The sequence below is a fragment of the Peromyscus eremicus genome, chromosome 5 (genome assembly GCF_949786415.1).
Source record: "Peromyscus eremicus chromosome 5, PerEre_H2_v1, whole genome shotgun sequence".
In the NCBI taxonomy this organism is placed as follows: domain Eukaryota; kingdom Metazoa; phylum Chordata; class Mammalia; order Rodentia; family Cricetidae; genus Peromyscus; species Peromyscus eremicus.
In genome coordinates, this window is record NC_081420.1 from 33536437 (window position 1) to 33550450 (window position 14014).

Sequence of the window (14014 nt, forward strand, 5' to 3'; positions counted from 1 at the left end):
TTACCTATAATCATTTCATGATATATTTGTAAATGATAAGGTCTCCTTTAAAAAGTACAAAAATCGGGGGTTGGAGAGATGCCTTGGTGGTTGAGAGCATTGGTTGCTCTTCTAGAGGACTCTGGTTCAATGTCCAGTGCCCACATAGTGGCTCACAACTATCTATATCTCCAGGTCATCCAGAGCCCTCATCTGGCCTCCGCAGGCACTGCACACATGTGTGCACAAACATACATGCAGTCAGAATACTCATGCACATGAAATAAAAAATAGATTTTTAAGTTCAAAATTTTTATGTTTGTGGTCAATATTAGAACTCCTAGTGCTCTTCATCTTCATGGAGAGACACATCACAGGTTTTCTGAGGCTTATATGAAAAATCTATGCCATGAAATATTCCAATAAATCTGTTAATTTGAGGTAATTTCCAAAGGAAACAAACAACAACAACAAAAAATCAGAGTTGAAATGCTACTCTAAATTTGAGTCTTTACCTATGAACTCACAGCCAAAATAACTAAGGTAAAAAAATCCATTTCTCGGTTGAGAGAGATGTCGGGACTCCAGAGACAAAATGAATGTGCCAGCACTTGATAGAACTTCAAAGAACTTAGAGTTGCTAGTGTGTAACAAGGGACTAATTGACTTTAGCACCAGAAAATTTTAACGAAAGTGTTTATGCTTTGCGGAGATGTGTGATACTAAAAACTATCATATCAGAGTAATGTTTTCCAACCTCAGTCTGTTACTTTGCAGAAAGGAAGGATTGATTTAAAAGAGATTGGGAGCCAATAACATCTGGAAGTGCAGTGGGAAGGTGACATAATAGTCATGTGACAGCACTGGCCTGGAACTGGCCAGACTGCTGTGGGGAGTGTTGTCCCCCTCCATGAGGCCATTTAATTAGCATAGCATATTCATGATAAAGTTAACATTTAAGAACAACAAATTTTCAAAAGCTTTGACAAATCAAAGGTTTTGCTTGAGTTGTCTGAATTTTTCCTACTTCTGTCATTTTTAAAATTCATAGATGAGGGAAATTCCTTTATTCTTTTATTAGAGCTCTTAATGGAGCCTAGCCATCTGTAGCTCCTACCGGCTTCCTCTTCATATCCTTTGTGGCATTGTATCAAAGTCACCTTAGATGATTTTGGCTTCATCTTGTGAGGACTTCATTCCCCTACAAATTAGTCATTGGCAGTGAAGAATTGAATAGAAATGCTAGATGGAATTCCTTTTGATCTTTGCTCTCAGATTAGTAGTAAATTATTATGAGGAACTAGCCTGCTGGATGAGTGATTTTTGAGCCCGTAAAAGTTGGTCTGTTGGCATTCTCTTTTACTCTGTATGTTTGTAGGGAGGTGGGGTGGTAGGCAGACCCGGGCCTTTAGGCAGCTCCTCCCACTTTCTAGCTCCCTGTAGGCAAATCTTAACCACACTACTTTTACTTCAGAGTCCATTGCAATGTCCACAAAGATGAGCGCCATAGGAAGACATGATCATGTACTAGCTTTTCAGTCTGAGAGTGGGTTTCTCCCCCACCATAAATAGATAATAGAGAGTTGTGTTTCAGACTACTTTATCATTTTAATTATCCAATTCCAGTCAGGCAAATCAGTTTTCTAGGTAGATAGCTTTGAGTATAAAATGTTTTACAAGATATGATTAAAGTTGATTCAAATATCTCATGCTCAATGAGATTTCGGGAGTTATCGTTAGAAAAATATAAATGTGTATTGTAAGTGAAACCTTACACAAAATAAAATATTGCTTGTCTGGAAACTGCTTTTAAAAAATTCCAAGGAGAGGATATGGTGCATGAAGTAAGCTGGACCATGTGTTGACAATTATGGAACCTGAGTGACGGCGTTGTGGGGGTTCGTTCTTCTGTGTGTTTTTCTCTATGATTGAAACTTTCCATAATACTAGAGATAGGAGAGTAAAATAAACGCAGGCCAGCTCTTGAGAGTGAATGTACTCATATTCTTCTCTCTCTGGCTACACTTTTAATGTTAATTTTTCCCTTGATGTTCTTATGTGCCGAAGAAGAAAAACCTCAGCATTTCCGTGAGTTCATTATGCTGAGTGAGCTCAGGAATGGAACTGCTGTGCCTCAGCTGGCGTCATTTCCTGGGATTTCACCCCAAATTACAGTGGGTCAGTGAAATGATAGCCTTGCCTACTGTAAGTGCTAAAGCAGTTGTCATTACAAAGGGTAGTTAGTGTTCCAGCCTTGTCTCAGTGAGTCCGGTGTGTGTGCCCTTCTAGCGCCTGCCCCCGCCCCCACCACCACCACCACAGCCGGCTGCTCCTGCCTAACCCAGACATAGGAAAGTCACCAGGTTAAACAAACATCTGCTTCAGTGAGGCCGGCCTCATTTCTTAATCACACCCTAAAGCTTTTGTGTAGGTGGTAAATGGTCACTCAGTTTTCTCTTAAATGCTGTTGTAAAATGCAAACAAAGCTGAACAGCAAAGTGTGTACCTAAATAGATGTTGGGAAACATTTCTTAACTTGAAAATGTGGCTGGGGACCTGGAGAATTTTATTTGGACCGTTGTCTCTCCATTAAAAAAAAAAAAAAAAGTTGTCAAGAATTGTTGTAATAATAACTTTTTTAAAAGATCATTTAAGAAGATTTGACCAATACATATTCTCTTTTATCGGTTCGAAGTGAAGGGAACATCAGGAAAGGCAGCCCAAACTAGCAAGGAATCTTGATTATATTTTATCCATTTCTGCCCTCTGCAAAACAATTAAATTTTAATAACTAAAGCATATAGTTTCTGAAAACAGCATACTAACTGCCAGGAGGGGTTTCCTACCTGCAGGCCTTCTAGGGTACACAGTGTCAATCCAGAATGGAGTTTTCCTTTCTGTAAGGTACAGGTAAGTGAGGGCAGGCTACAATTAGAATATATGCAGGCCTTCCAGGGCACACAATGTCAATCCAGAACGGAGTTTTCCTTTCTGTAAGGTACAGGTAAGTTAGGGTAGGCTATAATTAGAATGTTCCTACTAAATGCCTGTCAGGTACCATGTGCAGTGTGTCTTTTTCCTGAAGAAAATATTGTGCACATAAAAGATGCATCTCTCTTTTTCTTTTGCTTTGCCTTTTTCTTGTTAGATTTTATCAGAATTTCTATGTTCAAGGGAAATCTAGGTTTATTAGTTAAACACAGATGTTTATAATCTGCTAATGTAAAAAAGTCAGTATAAAATATGAAATGACTTTGAAGAAAAAAGTTAGAAAACTTGATGCAGGTTTGTAGCAGCTTTTAACATATGCAAATTTGAATAAATTCTAAAGCAGTTACTCTGAGTGGATTTCTCCATCCCCCATTAAAGGCATCTCTAGTGTGTTGTTGCTCTAGCACTCTCTGGGGTTTGTGAGGCACATCTCATCTTTTCTTTAGCTGATAGCTGTGTTAAGAATTTTTCTATATATATGTTATATAGAGAGACATAAACTAATGGCCATGCTTCAGGAAAAACATCATTGTACATCGTCTGCATTTGTTGAAGTGAGCTTTTTCTTTGTCTTTTGGTAATGGCTATTATTTTAATATATATTTCAACCAATTGCAAACAAATTCATATATCTCAGAACATAACTGTGTATGAACGCACTTCACCTCTAAATAGAAGGAAGATGAACATCAGTGCTTGTTTCAGCCCAGCATCTTGCTTATGCAGCGATCTGCCTAACTCAAAATATAGCTTAGAATTGGCAGGAGAATCAACCTGACCCAGGCTGCTCAGAGGTCTGTTTAAATCCCACCACCACCACCACTACATTTTACCTTCACTCCTCATCCACTAACAGTCTGTTCTGCTGTTTAAATCCACCTAACCAATATATATGTCTGCTTGCCCAAACCACAAAGTCAACCCCAACAGCAATTTTGAAAAGGCTAGTTACTGCTTCAGTAATGCAGAGCTCTAGGAAAAAGTGGCAGCCTACCAAATAAAAGCAAGAGTGGGCTATAAAGACTAGTACCCTTTAGTAGGACCTCTGAAAGTGCGCTGCCCAGGACCACTTAATTTAGACCCCAAGACCCAGATACCTAATGCATTTTAACAATCCCAGGGTTAATCATTAGGATTAGTTTATATCATGAAATACACATTTTGTTTGAAAACAATGGAGATGTATATATTCTATTTTTGGAAACATTTGTGTTTTAGGGAGGAAAGTGTACTTGTCTTAAAAACTTTTAGGAACAGTTCATTCTTAGAAAAAGTTTGAATAGGTGAGGTATTACCATAAAGAATGTTGGGACACATGTGAGCAGTTAGATGAGAAACAGCAAATGTGAGCATCAGAGCAGCATGTTGACCAGTATGGCCCCATACTAATTATTTAGAAATCAGGTACTGTAAAACATAACGAACATTTTTTATATTATTGTGGTTTCATCTTAAAGATTGTTTAGGACTGGTAAATAGATAACTCAGTTGATAAAAGGGTTGTCATCTTGAGTTCAGTTCCCAAAACCCAAGTAAAAGAAGACTGGGGATGGTAGCGCATACTTTTAATACCAATGCTGGGGCTCACTCTCAACAGCTCACTATCACTGTCATTTTTTCCAAGTATGCACAAAGTCCTTAGCTTGCTCCTGGCACAATGCCTGCCCTCCCCCCCCCCAAAAAAAAAAAAACAGGAAGCCTAACATGAGATGATCATAGTGATGTGTTAGTACACTTTATTTGTGTCTGTGTATACATGTTTTCATGTGTATGGGCATGCGTATGGCAATTCAGGCACAAACATGTGGAGAGCAAAAATTGATGGTGTCTTCCTGGTTGTTCTCCATTTTATGTAGAGGCAGGGTCTCTCACTGAACCTGAAGCTGCCCTGTTCCAGCTGGTCTGGGCAGCCAGTTCACTGGTAATTCACAAAGTTGTATTTCAGGCAGTCACTCCATCTCCCTAGCTTCATGTGGTCCTGGGGAGTCCACTACAGCCCTCACACTTTCATGGCAAGCAGTTTACCCACTGAGCACAGTCGAAGCAGTTTTAGGGTGTTGTTTTACTGTATGTGTATGTATGTTTTACCTGCATGTATGTTTGTGTATCATGTGCACATAGTGACTGTGGAGGCCAGAAGACATGTGGTTCCCCTGGAATTAGAGTTAAAGATGGTTGTGGACCCCCATATGGGTTCTGAGAATTGGACCCAGTTGAGCAACCAGAGCTCTTAACCGCTGAGCAATTTCTCATCACACCCCAAGCACGATTTTCTAAATTGTAATATCAAACATACAAAAAGTTTATCTCAATAACCCACACTTCCCAAGACTACCTTAAGAATTGTTTATACATACATTTCTGGGAACCTTATCTACTAGTACTTGGTGAAGTTTTATATAATAAAATTATTATATAATATAATACAATAAAAATCAAAATGTGAGGTGAAATTTTATCAGCTCAGCTTTTAGCTGAAGTATACAAGGGAAATCCACATCAACAGTCTTGGGCTGTACTACTGTCCTTTCTTCCCTAAGAGGTTAGGCATCTTGGTAACATCAGTTTCGTAAATACTTGCATCATACCTTGTAAGCAAATGTACAGTCTCATCTCAGAAGCCATATATTGATGTCCATTAATCAAATGTTGTAGAGATGCAAAGCAGCAAAGTCTTTTCACCTGGCTCTTGTCCCCAGCTCCTACTGTTTGAGGAACGATGGCTGCCTCCTTCGATCCGGCAGCCATGGCGTTGTGAAGTCCTCGTCTCCCCCACTTCCCCGTGCTCCAACACAACACAGCATTAGAGTGCTGTGAGCTGTGCTTCCAGAGAGAGATGGGATTTGGATCCCTGCCTGCTGGCCCTACAGAGCCTCAAGCTATCTGCTGTCTGGAAATAGCAAATTCAGTTTTTAATTGATCCGGCACTCTATGGTAGCCAGATTTCTCATGGCATGTGCAGATAAAGAAACAAGTTATTGATCTGGTGTGTTGATGCCGTGCTTAAAACAGTTCTGTAGCAGATTGCCCAAAGCCGTTTGTGCATGTGACTCTATTTTCCATCTTTGGCAAAGACAAAAATGCTTTTAAAGTAATTTTAAGGATGTTGCTAAATATCAGGAGATTTTGAGTGAATGTCTAACTGACAGCATTTCTTTACTGTTACATTAACACACATCCTTATACAAAAGTCACACTCAGGTTGTGGCCTCAGAATACAGGGATGTGAAACTTCAAGAAAAGATTAAATTGATCCCCTCATTTCCCCTCTAAAGACAAATAGCCCAGCCACAGAATGAAGCACACATGAGCAACCCTCTGAATATAAAAACGGCTTCCATTTATTAAAATGCCTTCCTTCTGGAGATGGTCATGTGACTGTCACCACGGCTGCAGTCCTAGCTCAGCTTGTTTCCTGCTTCCACAGTGTCTAATCCGTGCTCACCTAATCCAAAGCTCTGGCCTCCTTTTCACCGCATCATATTTAAATAACAGGTCATGTTTCCTTGAGCCTAACTTTGATATTGTATGTATGTATTTTCCTGCAAACGGGATATTAAAATTAAACATTATATTTTACATGTTAGTCCAGTTCATTTTGCTACTGCAGCTGCAGGCATGGATAGGTAAAGTAGTGAGTGCACAGGGCAGCCATCGTGATGCTGCTAAAATGATGCACCCTGGGACCCACAGATCCCCAGAATTCTACTCTGCTGGTTAGCCTGAGAATTTACAATGAGAATGAGAGCCAAAGAGATCTTTATTATGGCTGTGGGTTGTAATAAAGTAACCATTTAAAGCCCACCATGTAGCTGGCACCTCTGTCAGAGCTTCGCATACACATAATTTATTCAATGTTCGCAGTAGCTCTTGAAAGTGAGTACCCATGAGCTAGTGGGATGGCTCAGGGCGGCAAGGTGCTTTCTGCATAAGCCTGGCAGCCTGAGTTCAATTCTCAGACCCCATGTAATGGTAGAAGAAGTGAACTGACTCCAAAAAGTTGTCCTTTCATCTCCATATACATCTGGAGCATGTGTGCCTACATAGATTATACATACTACATACACAACAAATAAATGCATTTGAGGTTAGACTTCTTGTACTCTGGCCTACCAATGAGGAACCTAAAACAGAGAGGTTAAGTAACTATTGTAGACCACACAACTAGACTTTCAGAGAAGTCTTGCTCCAGAGTATATGCCTATTACCTCTGTGGCCCACATAACTGAAAATCAGCAGTAACTGGTACTCTAAGAGGTGTGTTGGTAAACACCACTTACACCCAGGGCTGAGATAGACCTTCTTCCTTCTCTCTCCTCAACCCCAAATCTCAATCTACACAGAGGTATGAACAGAATAAGAAATAGGACAGGTTCCCCAGCCTGATTAATTCAAAATCAGCCTGGACAGAGGAAGTAGGCTTCCCCTGGGGGTTGCGGCCTGTGTACTGCAGAAGTTAGGCATACAGAAGCTAGCCAATGGCTCTTGACTACTCTTGGCATGCAGCTCCGCAGAGAGCACTGTCCGTCTTACTCCCTGACTCTCCTCCTGGGGCCTGTGGAGATCATCAAGTGGCAGAGTGGTCTCAGGCCCAGAACACTGGAGTTGTCCCAGCTTGTCGCCTGCTGCTCGCGTCTCGAGAGCTTGCCCTCTGCCCTCATGTTGACATGCCCTCAGCTGTTTACAACCACCTGAACTCCAGCCCCAGGGGCTCCAATGCCCTCTTTGGGTCTCCACAGACACCACACACACAAACACACACATATTTACATAGTTAAAAAAAATAAATCTTCGAAAAAAATTTTCAGATCTTCCCTTCATTTCATTTTCTGCCTAGAGAACATGTCCTTCTCCTTGTCCAGAGCCCAGAGTGACCCCATCAGGCTAACAATGGCCAGACACAGCTTATTAAGTATTTACTTGTTTATTTAAGAAGAGAAAACAACTTACTCACTAAACTCAGACTCTCACAAATTTTATGAAAATATATTAACCTGGAAAATCTTTTTTGAAAAGTTGCTTGAAAGTATAAAGAGAAATTAAAAGGTGTTCATATCATATTTTCAAGAAAGAAGAATTTTAACTACCTCTCCAAGGATGGTACACTTTGTTTCTTAGAAGTACACCTTATCATAAAATAAAATTAGTGACTTATTTTTAGCTGGTTATTTTATTGAGATGTTGCAGATGTCTGCTGGTGAGACATCACAGGGTCCACTCTGGGGAAGCTAGGGGCTCTGCTGCTGCCTTGGCTTCCACTCTTCTGTCCCTGCATTGAGGCTCTTCAGAGTCTTGTGCTGGGTGGTGTCTGGCTTGATCTGTGGGAGAGAGAGACTCGCCAGGCCTGACCCCTCTTCCACAGCACATTATTAAGTGACTGAATGGCCCCATCTGTGGGCCACATTAAATGATTGTCACCTTTGAGATTAGATTCTGTGTCACACAAAACCATTGCCAGAATTCTGTCCCCAGAGACTAGTGAATGGGAAGTATTTCCATGGGCCAGTTTCTCAGTCCCTCTAAGGTTGGTTTGTTTTCAGTATTAAGAAGACATAATTCCAGCAAGCATTTATGGCACTTTTTAATATGTATATGTTAATACTCCTTTGGAGGGTGTAGAAATGGAAACAGAGTCTCACTCTGTAGCCCAGCAGGCCTGGAACTTCTGGCAATCCTCCTGCCTTAGCGTCACAAGTACTGGGTTTACACTATGCACAGTTTCCATAGTTTTCTCTTGAAATTGGAAAACTAGAGTTTCAACATCTGAGAAGAAAATAAGTTCCCAACTGTAGCTAATGATAGTGAAGGTTTTCTGTTTCCAGCATTTAGTCTTTGAGTACTTAAGGCTTAAATGTATCTCTTTTGAAAAATATTTTTATTGAAAATTTTTTATGTAATATGCTTTGCTCAAGTCTCCAGATATATCTGAGTGCAAATGAAAGTGCAAGAATTGTAAAGGCTGAGGTCCTTTTGTATAAGTGTATTCTATTTTAAATCATTGGCAAGTATAATAATCTGACTATTTTGCAGGAAATAAAATTCTATAATTTAATTTTGTCTTTTTAAAGCACTCATTTGTCTTTATTATTTTATTTGTTGTTATAATTTAATATAAAATTTTAAGTGGTGTAGCAGTGATTTGGGTGTCCTTTCCTCCCATCCTTTCTTCCCATTAGTAACTGGTTTCCTTCTGTTTTCTGTTGACCTCATGTTCTCTTGCCCTGCAGTCTGGTTCTCTTTCCCTGTTGATAGCTCAGATTCCTGTTTTATTAATATTTCCCCCACAGAGTTGCTTAGATGGTCTGGCTTGTTGCCCTCCTTTGTGTTTTTGCTGGGGGTGTCATTTATGAGCTTTGCAGCACAGTGCATTGTAGTCTTGATTTCTCTTCCACAGTAAAAGGTACCATGCTCATTCAACAGTATATGTGTCCGTCTTCGCTGGTGAGAGCAGACTATGGGGCCCTTGGACTCACATTTCTGCTGTTTAGGAAAGAATGGGTATTCTCGCCCTGTTGAATTCTTACTGATCCTTCGAGACCCAGCTTAATTTTACCTCTTTCACATCTTGTCTAATATACATAGGTTTTCCCCTACAACTATAACTTGTGTGTGCCTTTGTTATCTGGCACTCCATGCTCTTTCTTGGCAGACCAGATGCAATGCTTGCAGTCCAATAGGACATGGAGTCAGATGGCAGGCAGCAAGGATCACTTTGGATTGATTTTGCCTTGTCACATGTTCATTTGTTGGTGTCACAGTTCACCTTACTGTACTATGATGGTCTTGAGGATTGGGATCATAACTTACATTCCCTCACCTTCCTCACCTTGAATTGAGAGTGCAACTTGATATTTTATTTCTTCCTATGAAGTGTATTTTATTCAGACCTTAGTAATGTAGGGTATTTCCTCATCATCCCACAGCAGATGCAGGGCTGAAATGCAGTCTTCTTATTCTAGTTTGCTGCTCTGTGTGTGGGGACACAGCAGGGCTGTGGTAACAGCCAGTCGTGTGAGTCATAGTGCATACTCTCCAGCTGTGGGAGAGTGTACTAAGATGGCTTTTCATTTTCAGTTATAAAACAGACAATGCATGTACTCATGTGACACCATATTCAAAGAAAGTCTCCCTGCTGGCACTGTCCTGCAGACTCCTAGGCTTCTCTCCAAAAACAACAGTTGTTTCTGGTTTTGTATGAATGCTTCTAGAGTTACTTTACAGTATAGATACAAGCTTTTTAAAATGCAAACATTAAAGCACTATGAATTTCTCTATTTCTTTTTTTCACTTTACAGTGTATCTTAGAGATTGTTCGATCATTACCTAAAGAGCTGCCACATTCTTTTTGCAAAAAATAGCAATATATTCCGGACCAGATGTTGACCATATTTATTTAAGAGGACTCTTATCGACAGATCTTGGAGTAGTTTCTGGTCTTTTGATCTTACAGTGTTGTACCTTATAGTCTTGTAAACATGTCATTCCATGCCTGTACAGCCATTACCTCTAAAAAAAGCTCTAGAAGAATGTCTGGGGGTTGGATGTGTACATTTTAAGTCATTGTTGGTATCATCAGTTGCCCACTCTACTAGATACTCCATGTCATATCTCTGCAGAGCTCTAAGACAGTATTTGTTTCCCCACACTTGACACACTGTGTCAACTAACTTTTCAAATCTTTTCTTTAAAGGAGAAAATATATGCCTTGTTTTTTAATTGTTTTTCTCTTGTGAATGTATTTTCTCAATTGTTATAAATAATACTAAAAATGTAATTTGATGTTTGATTGTAAGTAGCTACCTCTACATTTCAAGCCATCTACTTATGCACATACCAGCTATGTGCAAAATACTGGCAAGATGCAAGTTCTTCACCTACATTTCTTCCTCTATAAAATGAGACTATTACACTTTTTCACAGTACCATGCTATTCCAAGTCTCACCATTAATTTATATAAGGGTGTGAAAGAAAAAAGACACTGCTCATTAGAGTGGTGCACGTCAAAATGAGAGATTCTAACACAGGCAGGGGAAGTGTGTATTTGAATGTTGTGGTTTGAAAGCTTGGTTCCCAGTTAGTGGGACTGTTTCAGAGGGACTAGATGTGGCCTTGTTGGAGATGTGTCACTGGGGGTAGGCTTTGAGTTTACAAAAGCCCATGTCATTCCCAGTTAGCTCTCTCTCTCTGCTTCATGCCTGTGGATCAGGACATAAGCTCTCAACTACTTCTCCCACACCATGTCTGCCTGTCTGCTGCCATGCTCCCTGCCATGATGGTCGTGGACCATCTGGAACTGTGAGCCCCATCAATATTTTCTACTATTAGTTGCCTTGATCTTGGTGTCTCATCACAACAATAGCAAAGTAACTAAGACATTGAGTCTCTGAAGTTTACTATTTATAGGGTTGTCAAGAGGATAAAATACAGTAGTACTCAGTACATAGTAGCTGCTCAGTAAATAGCTGTTTCTATAGTGAACAAAGAGTTACAAGGACGCTGATGCACCACTGATACTTACCACACAGTACATTGTCAAATATGATTGCTAGTATAATATTATAGTTATCAGAACGTGGACAGTGATGTGTCCCCGATGGATCCCATCTTCCCGTACCTAACACAGTGGCAAACGGGAAGTGCTGAGTGAATAGTTGGCTGAAGGAGTTCATCTGTTTCCTCCTCCAGTACTTAAGCAGAGCATTGTAGGACTGTCAGTCCTTCCTGGGGAGCAGATCCGGCAGCCATAGAGCTTCGGGTTCTGTGCTCTTATCCCCACCCCATTCCCTATACATTGACCTTATCAGAAACTGCTTGGTTTCATTTTAACAATAAACAAGTCCTCTGGAGCTTAGGTTAAACATTTAAGAATCTTTACTCATAAAACCAAAAGCCTTACATTGAAAGTGTTCATCGAAATATTGTCCCTGAGTAATTTTTCCAAAGGTCCCAATGTTTTCTACATAGTCTGTATAGGACACTAATAAGACTCACATAGGATTCATATACATCTTACCTTTGGAATTTACATTTTTACTGTAATTTTTACAACATACACACTCTAGGACTGTTGTTAAGTATGTTTCCACTCTAGAAAAGAGTGGAAATAAAGGCTTTTATTTTGCAGTACTATGAGTTTCTTACTTGAACTTGAGCTGGGAGGAGTTGTCATCTTCTTCCAGACTCACAGGATGTGGCCTGAAGAGCATCTTCTTTACAACATGGGCTCTGCTCCTGTAAGCTTGGTTTGAATTTCAGATTCTCTCATGGTCATCTGTCATAGACTTCACTTAACTTGTTGACATTTATTTCAATATTTCCATGTGACATGGGTCTCTCAATCTTCTGAAATTTTAAAAGGAAATTATGCTGATGTAGTTACTTTAAAAAGAGGAGACATGTAGTAAAAATGTGGAGTATTTTTATAAACATTAACAAATAGGACTGAGCCAGGCAGTGGTGGCACATGCCTTTAATCTCAGCACTCGTGAAGCAGAGGCAGGCAGATCTCTGAGTTCGAGGCCAGCCTGGTCTACAGAGCGAGATCCAGGAAAGGCGCAAAGCTACGCAGAGAAACCCTGTCCCGAAAAACAAAAAAACAAACAAACAAAAAGGACTACATGAGAGAAGATTGGCAGATGTGTGGATAATACATAAGGTAGTAACATGCTGAGGATAACATGAACTCAGCTAATATGAGAATTAGCTGGGCTAACCCAACTCTCCTGACAGCCCAACTCTGAGATGCTTTGACTGTACTCATATGTAAACCCGGCATCACCATGGCCTTAAGCATAGTTGAAGGTACCAGAGTTGTCTGAACCTGCTGATCCCAGCACAGCCAATCAGTCCTCTCTTAGGCCTCTGTGGGAAGACCTGTAGTTCTCCCTTTTCTCATGAGTGCTGAATATGGCTGGAGTTTACTTGGTGTGTCACAAAGGTCCACTTTTACCACAAATCCATTTACCAATGTGTGCGTTTGAGTTCACAATCACCTTTTACTTTCTTGAAAAAGATGTGGCTGAAACCTGAAAGTTTGCTCTGAAAATGGAGGCGAGGCTAGTGTCTCTCGTTAACCACCACCCATCTCTGCAGTGAGGCTTAGGCCAGCAGGTTCACATTGCTCCAGCTGTCACCAAGTGAGTGCCCTGAAGGCCAGCTAGCTCTCTAGACTGACTGTTAATTTATTTTCCCCTTTTTTGCACTGGAGAAGTTTGAACCTATATTCAGCAGTTATAATTCAAATGTATTCATTTTTACATAAAGCAAAATGTTCTTTATTCTTGAATGAGAGCTCTTTTCCAAACTGTGTTTTCATAATAATGTCTGAATCTATGAGGCCTATTCTTACAACTTTCCTCAAGGTGGTTAAAACCCTTACCTAAGTCTGTAAATTTCAGGTGATAGATTCCTAGCACAAGCCCACCAGGGTCTCTTCTCTTCTCTCCCTTCTCTTTAGATTTCTCTTCACTGGACTCTCTATGGTTCTGTTGGCCATTATCACCCGTGTTGGCTCCCATACATCCCAGCATGCATCCAGACTTCAGAGCATTCCCTCTAAAATGGTACCTCTGCCCAGGTATATGGCTGAGCTCCTCAAGTCCTCCCACCTGCCCTGTAACACAGGCTCACATGTGTTGTACATCATCTTGCCAAAGAGCAACATGGCTATCCAGCTTCTCAACCACAAGCAGAAAACCATTCTGAGTTATTCTCTGTCCCAGATGTGACCTCATCCTCTTTGTGGCCATTAACCCTTGTGTCAACCTTTGACAGTGTTCAATTTCTTCTCTCTCAAACTAGCATTTTTGTTTCCATTCGCAATGACCTCTTCCAAACCCAGCCCATTCTTCCACTGCTTTGACAAGCAGAGACTTGTGACCTACCATCCAGATCATCTTTGTCCCCATTGTAAAATACCACATGACTATAGGTCATTTACAGAACAAAGCCCCAGCAAGGAACTCTAAGGCTCTCTGTAATTTCTTTTATAAATTTTAAGAAAAGATTTATGTTTCAGTGTGTGTGTGTGTGTGTGTGTGTGTG

General features: G+C 40.4%; 1 protein-coding gene across 1 annotated transcript in view; it reads left to right on the plus strand.

Annotated features, from left to right (window-relative positions):
* The window catches only part of Cdkal1 (CDK5 regulatory subunit associated protein 1 like 1), a 586163-nt gene that overhangs the window by 465744 nt on the left and 106405 nt on the right, over window positions 1–14014 (plus strand).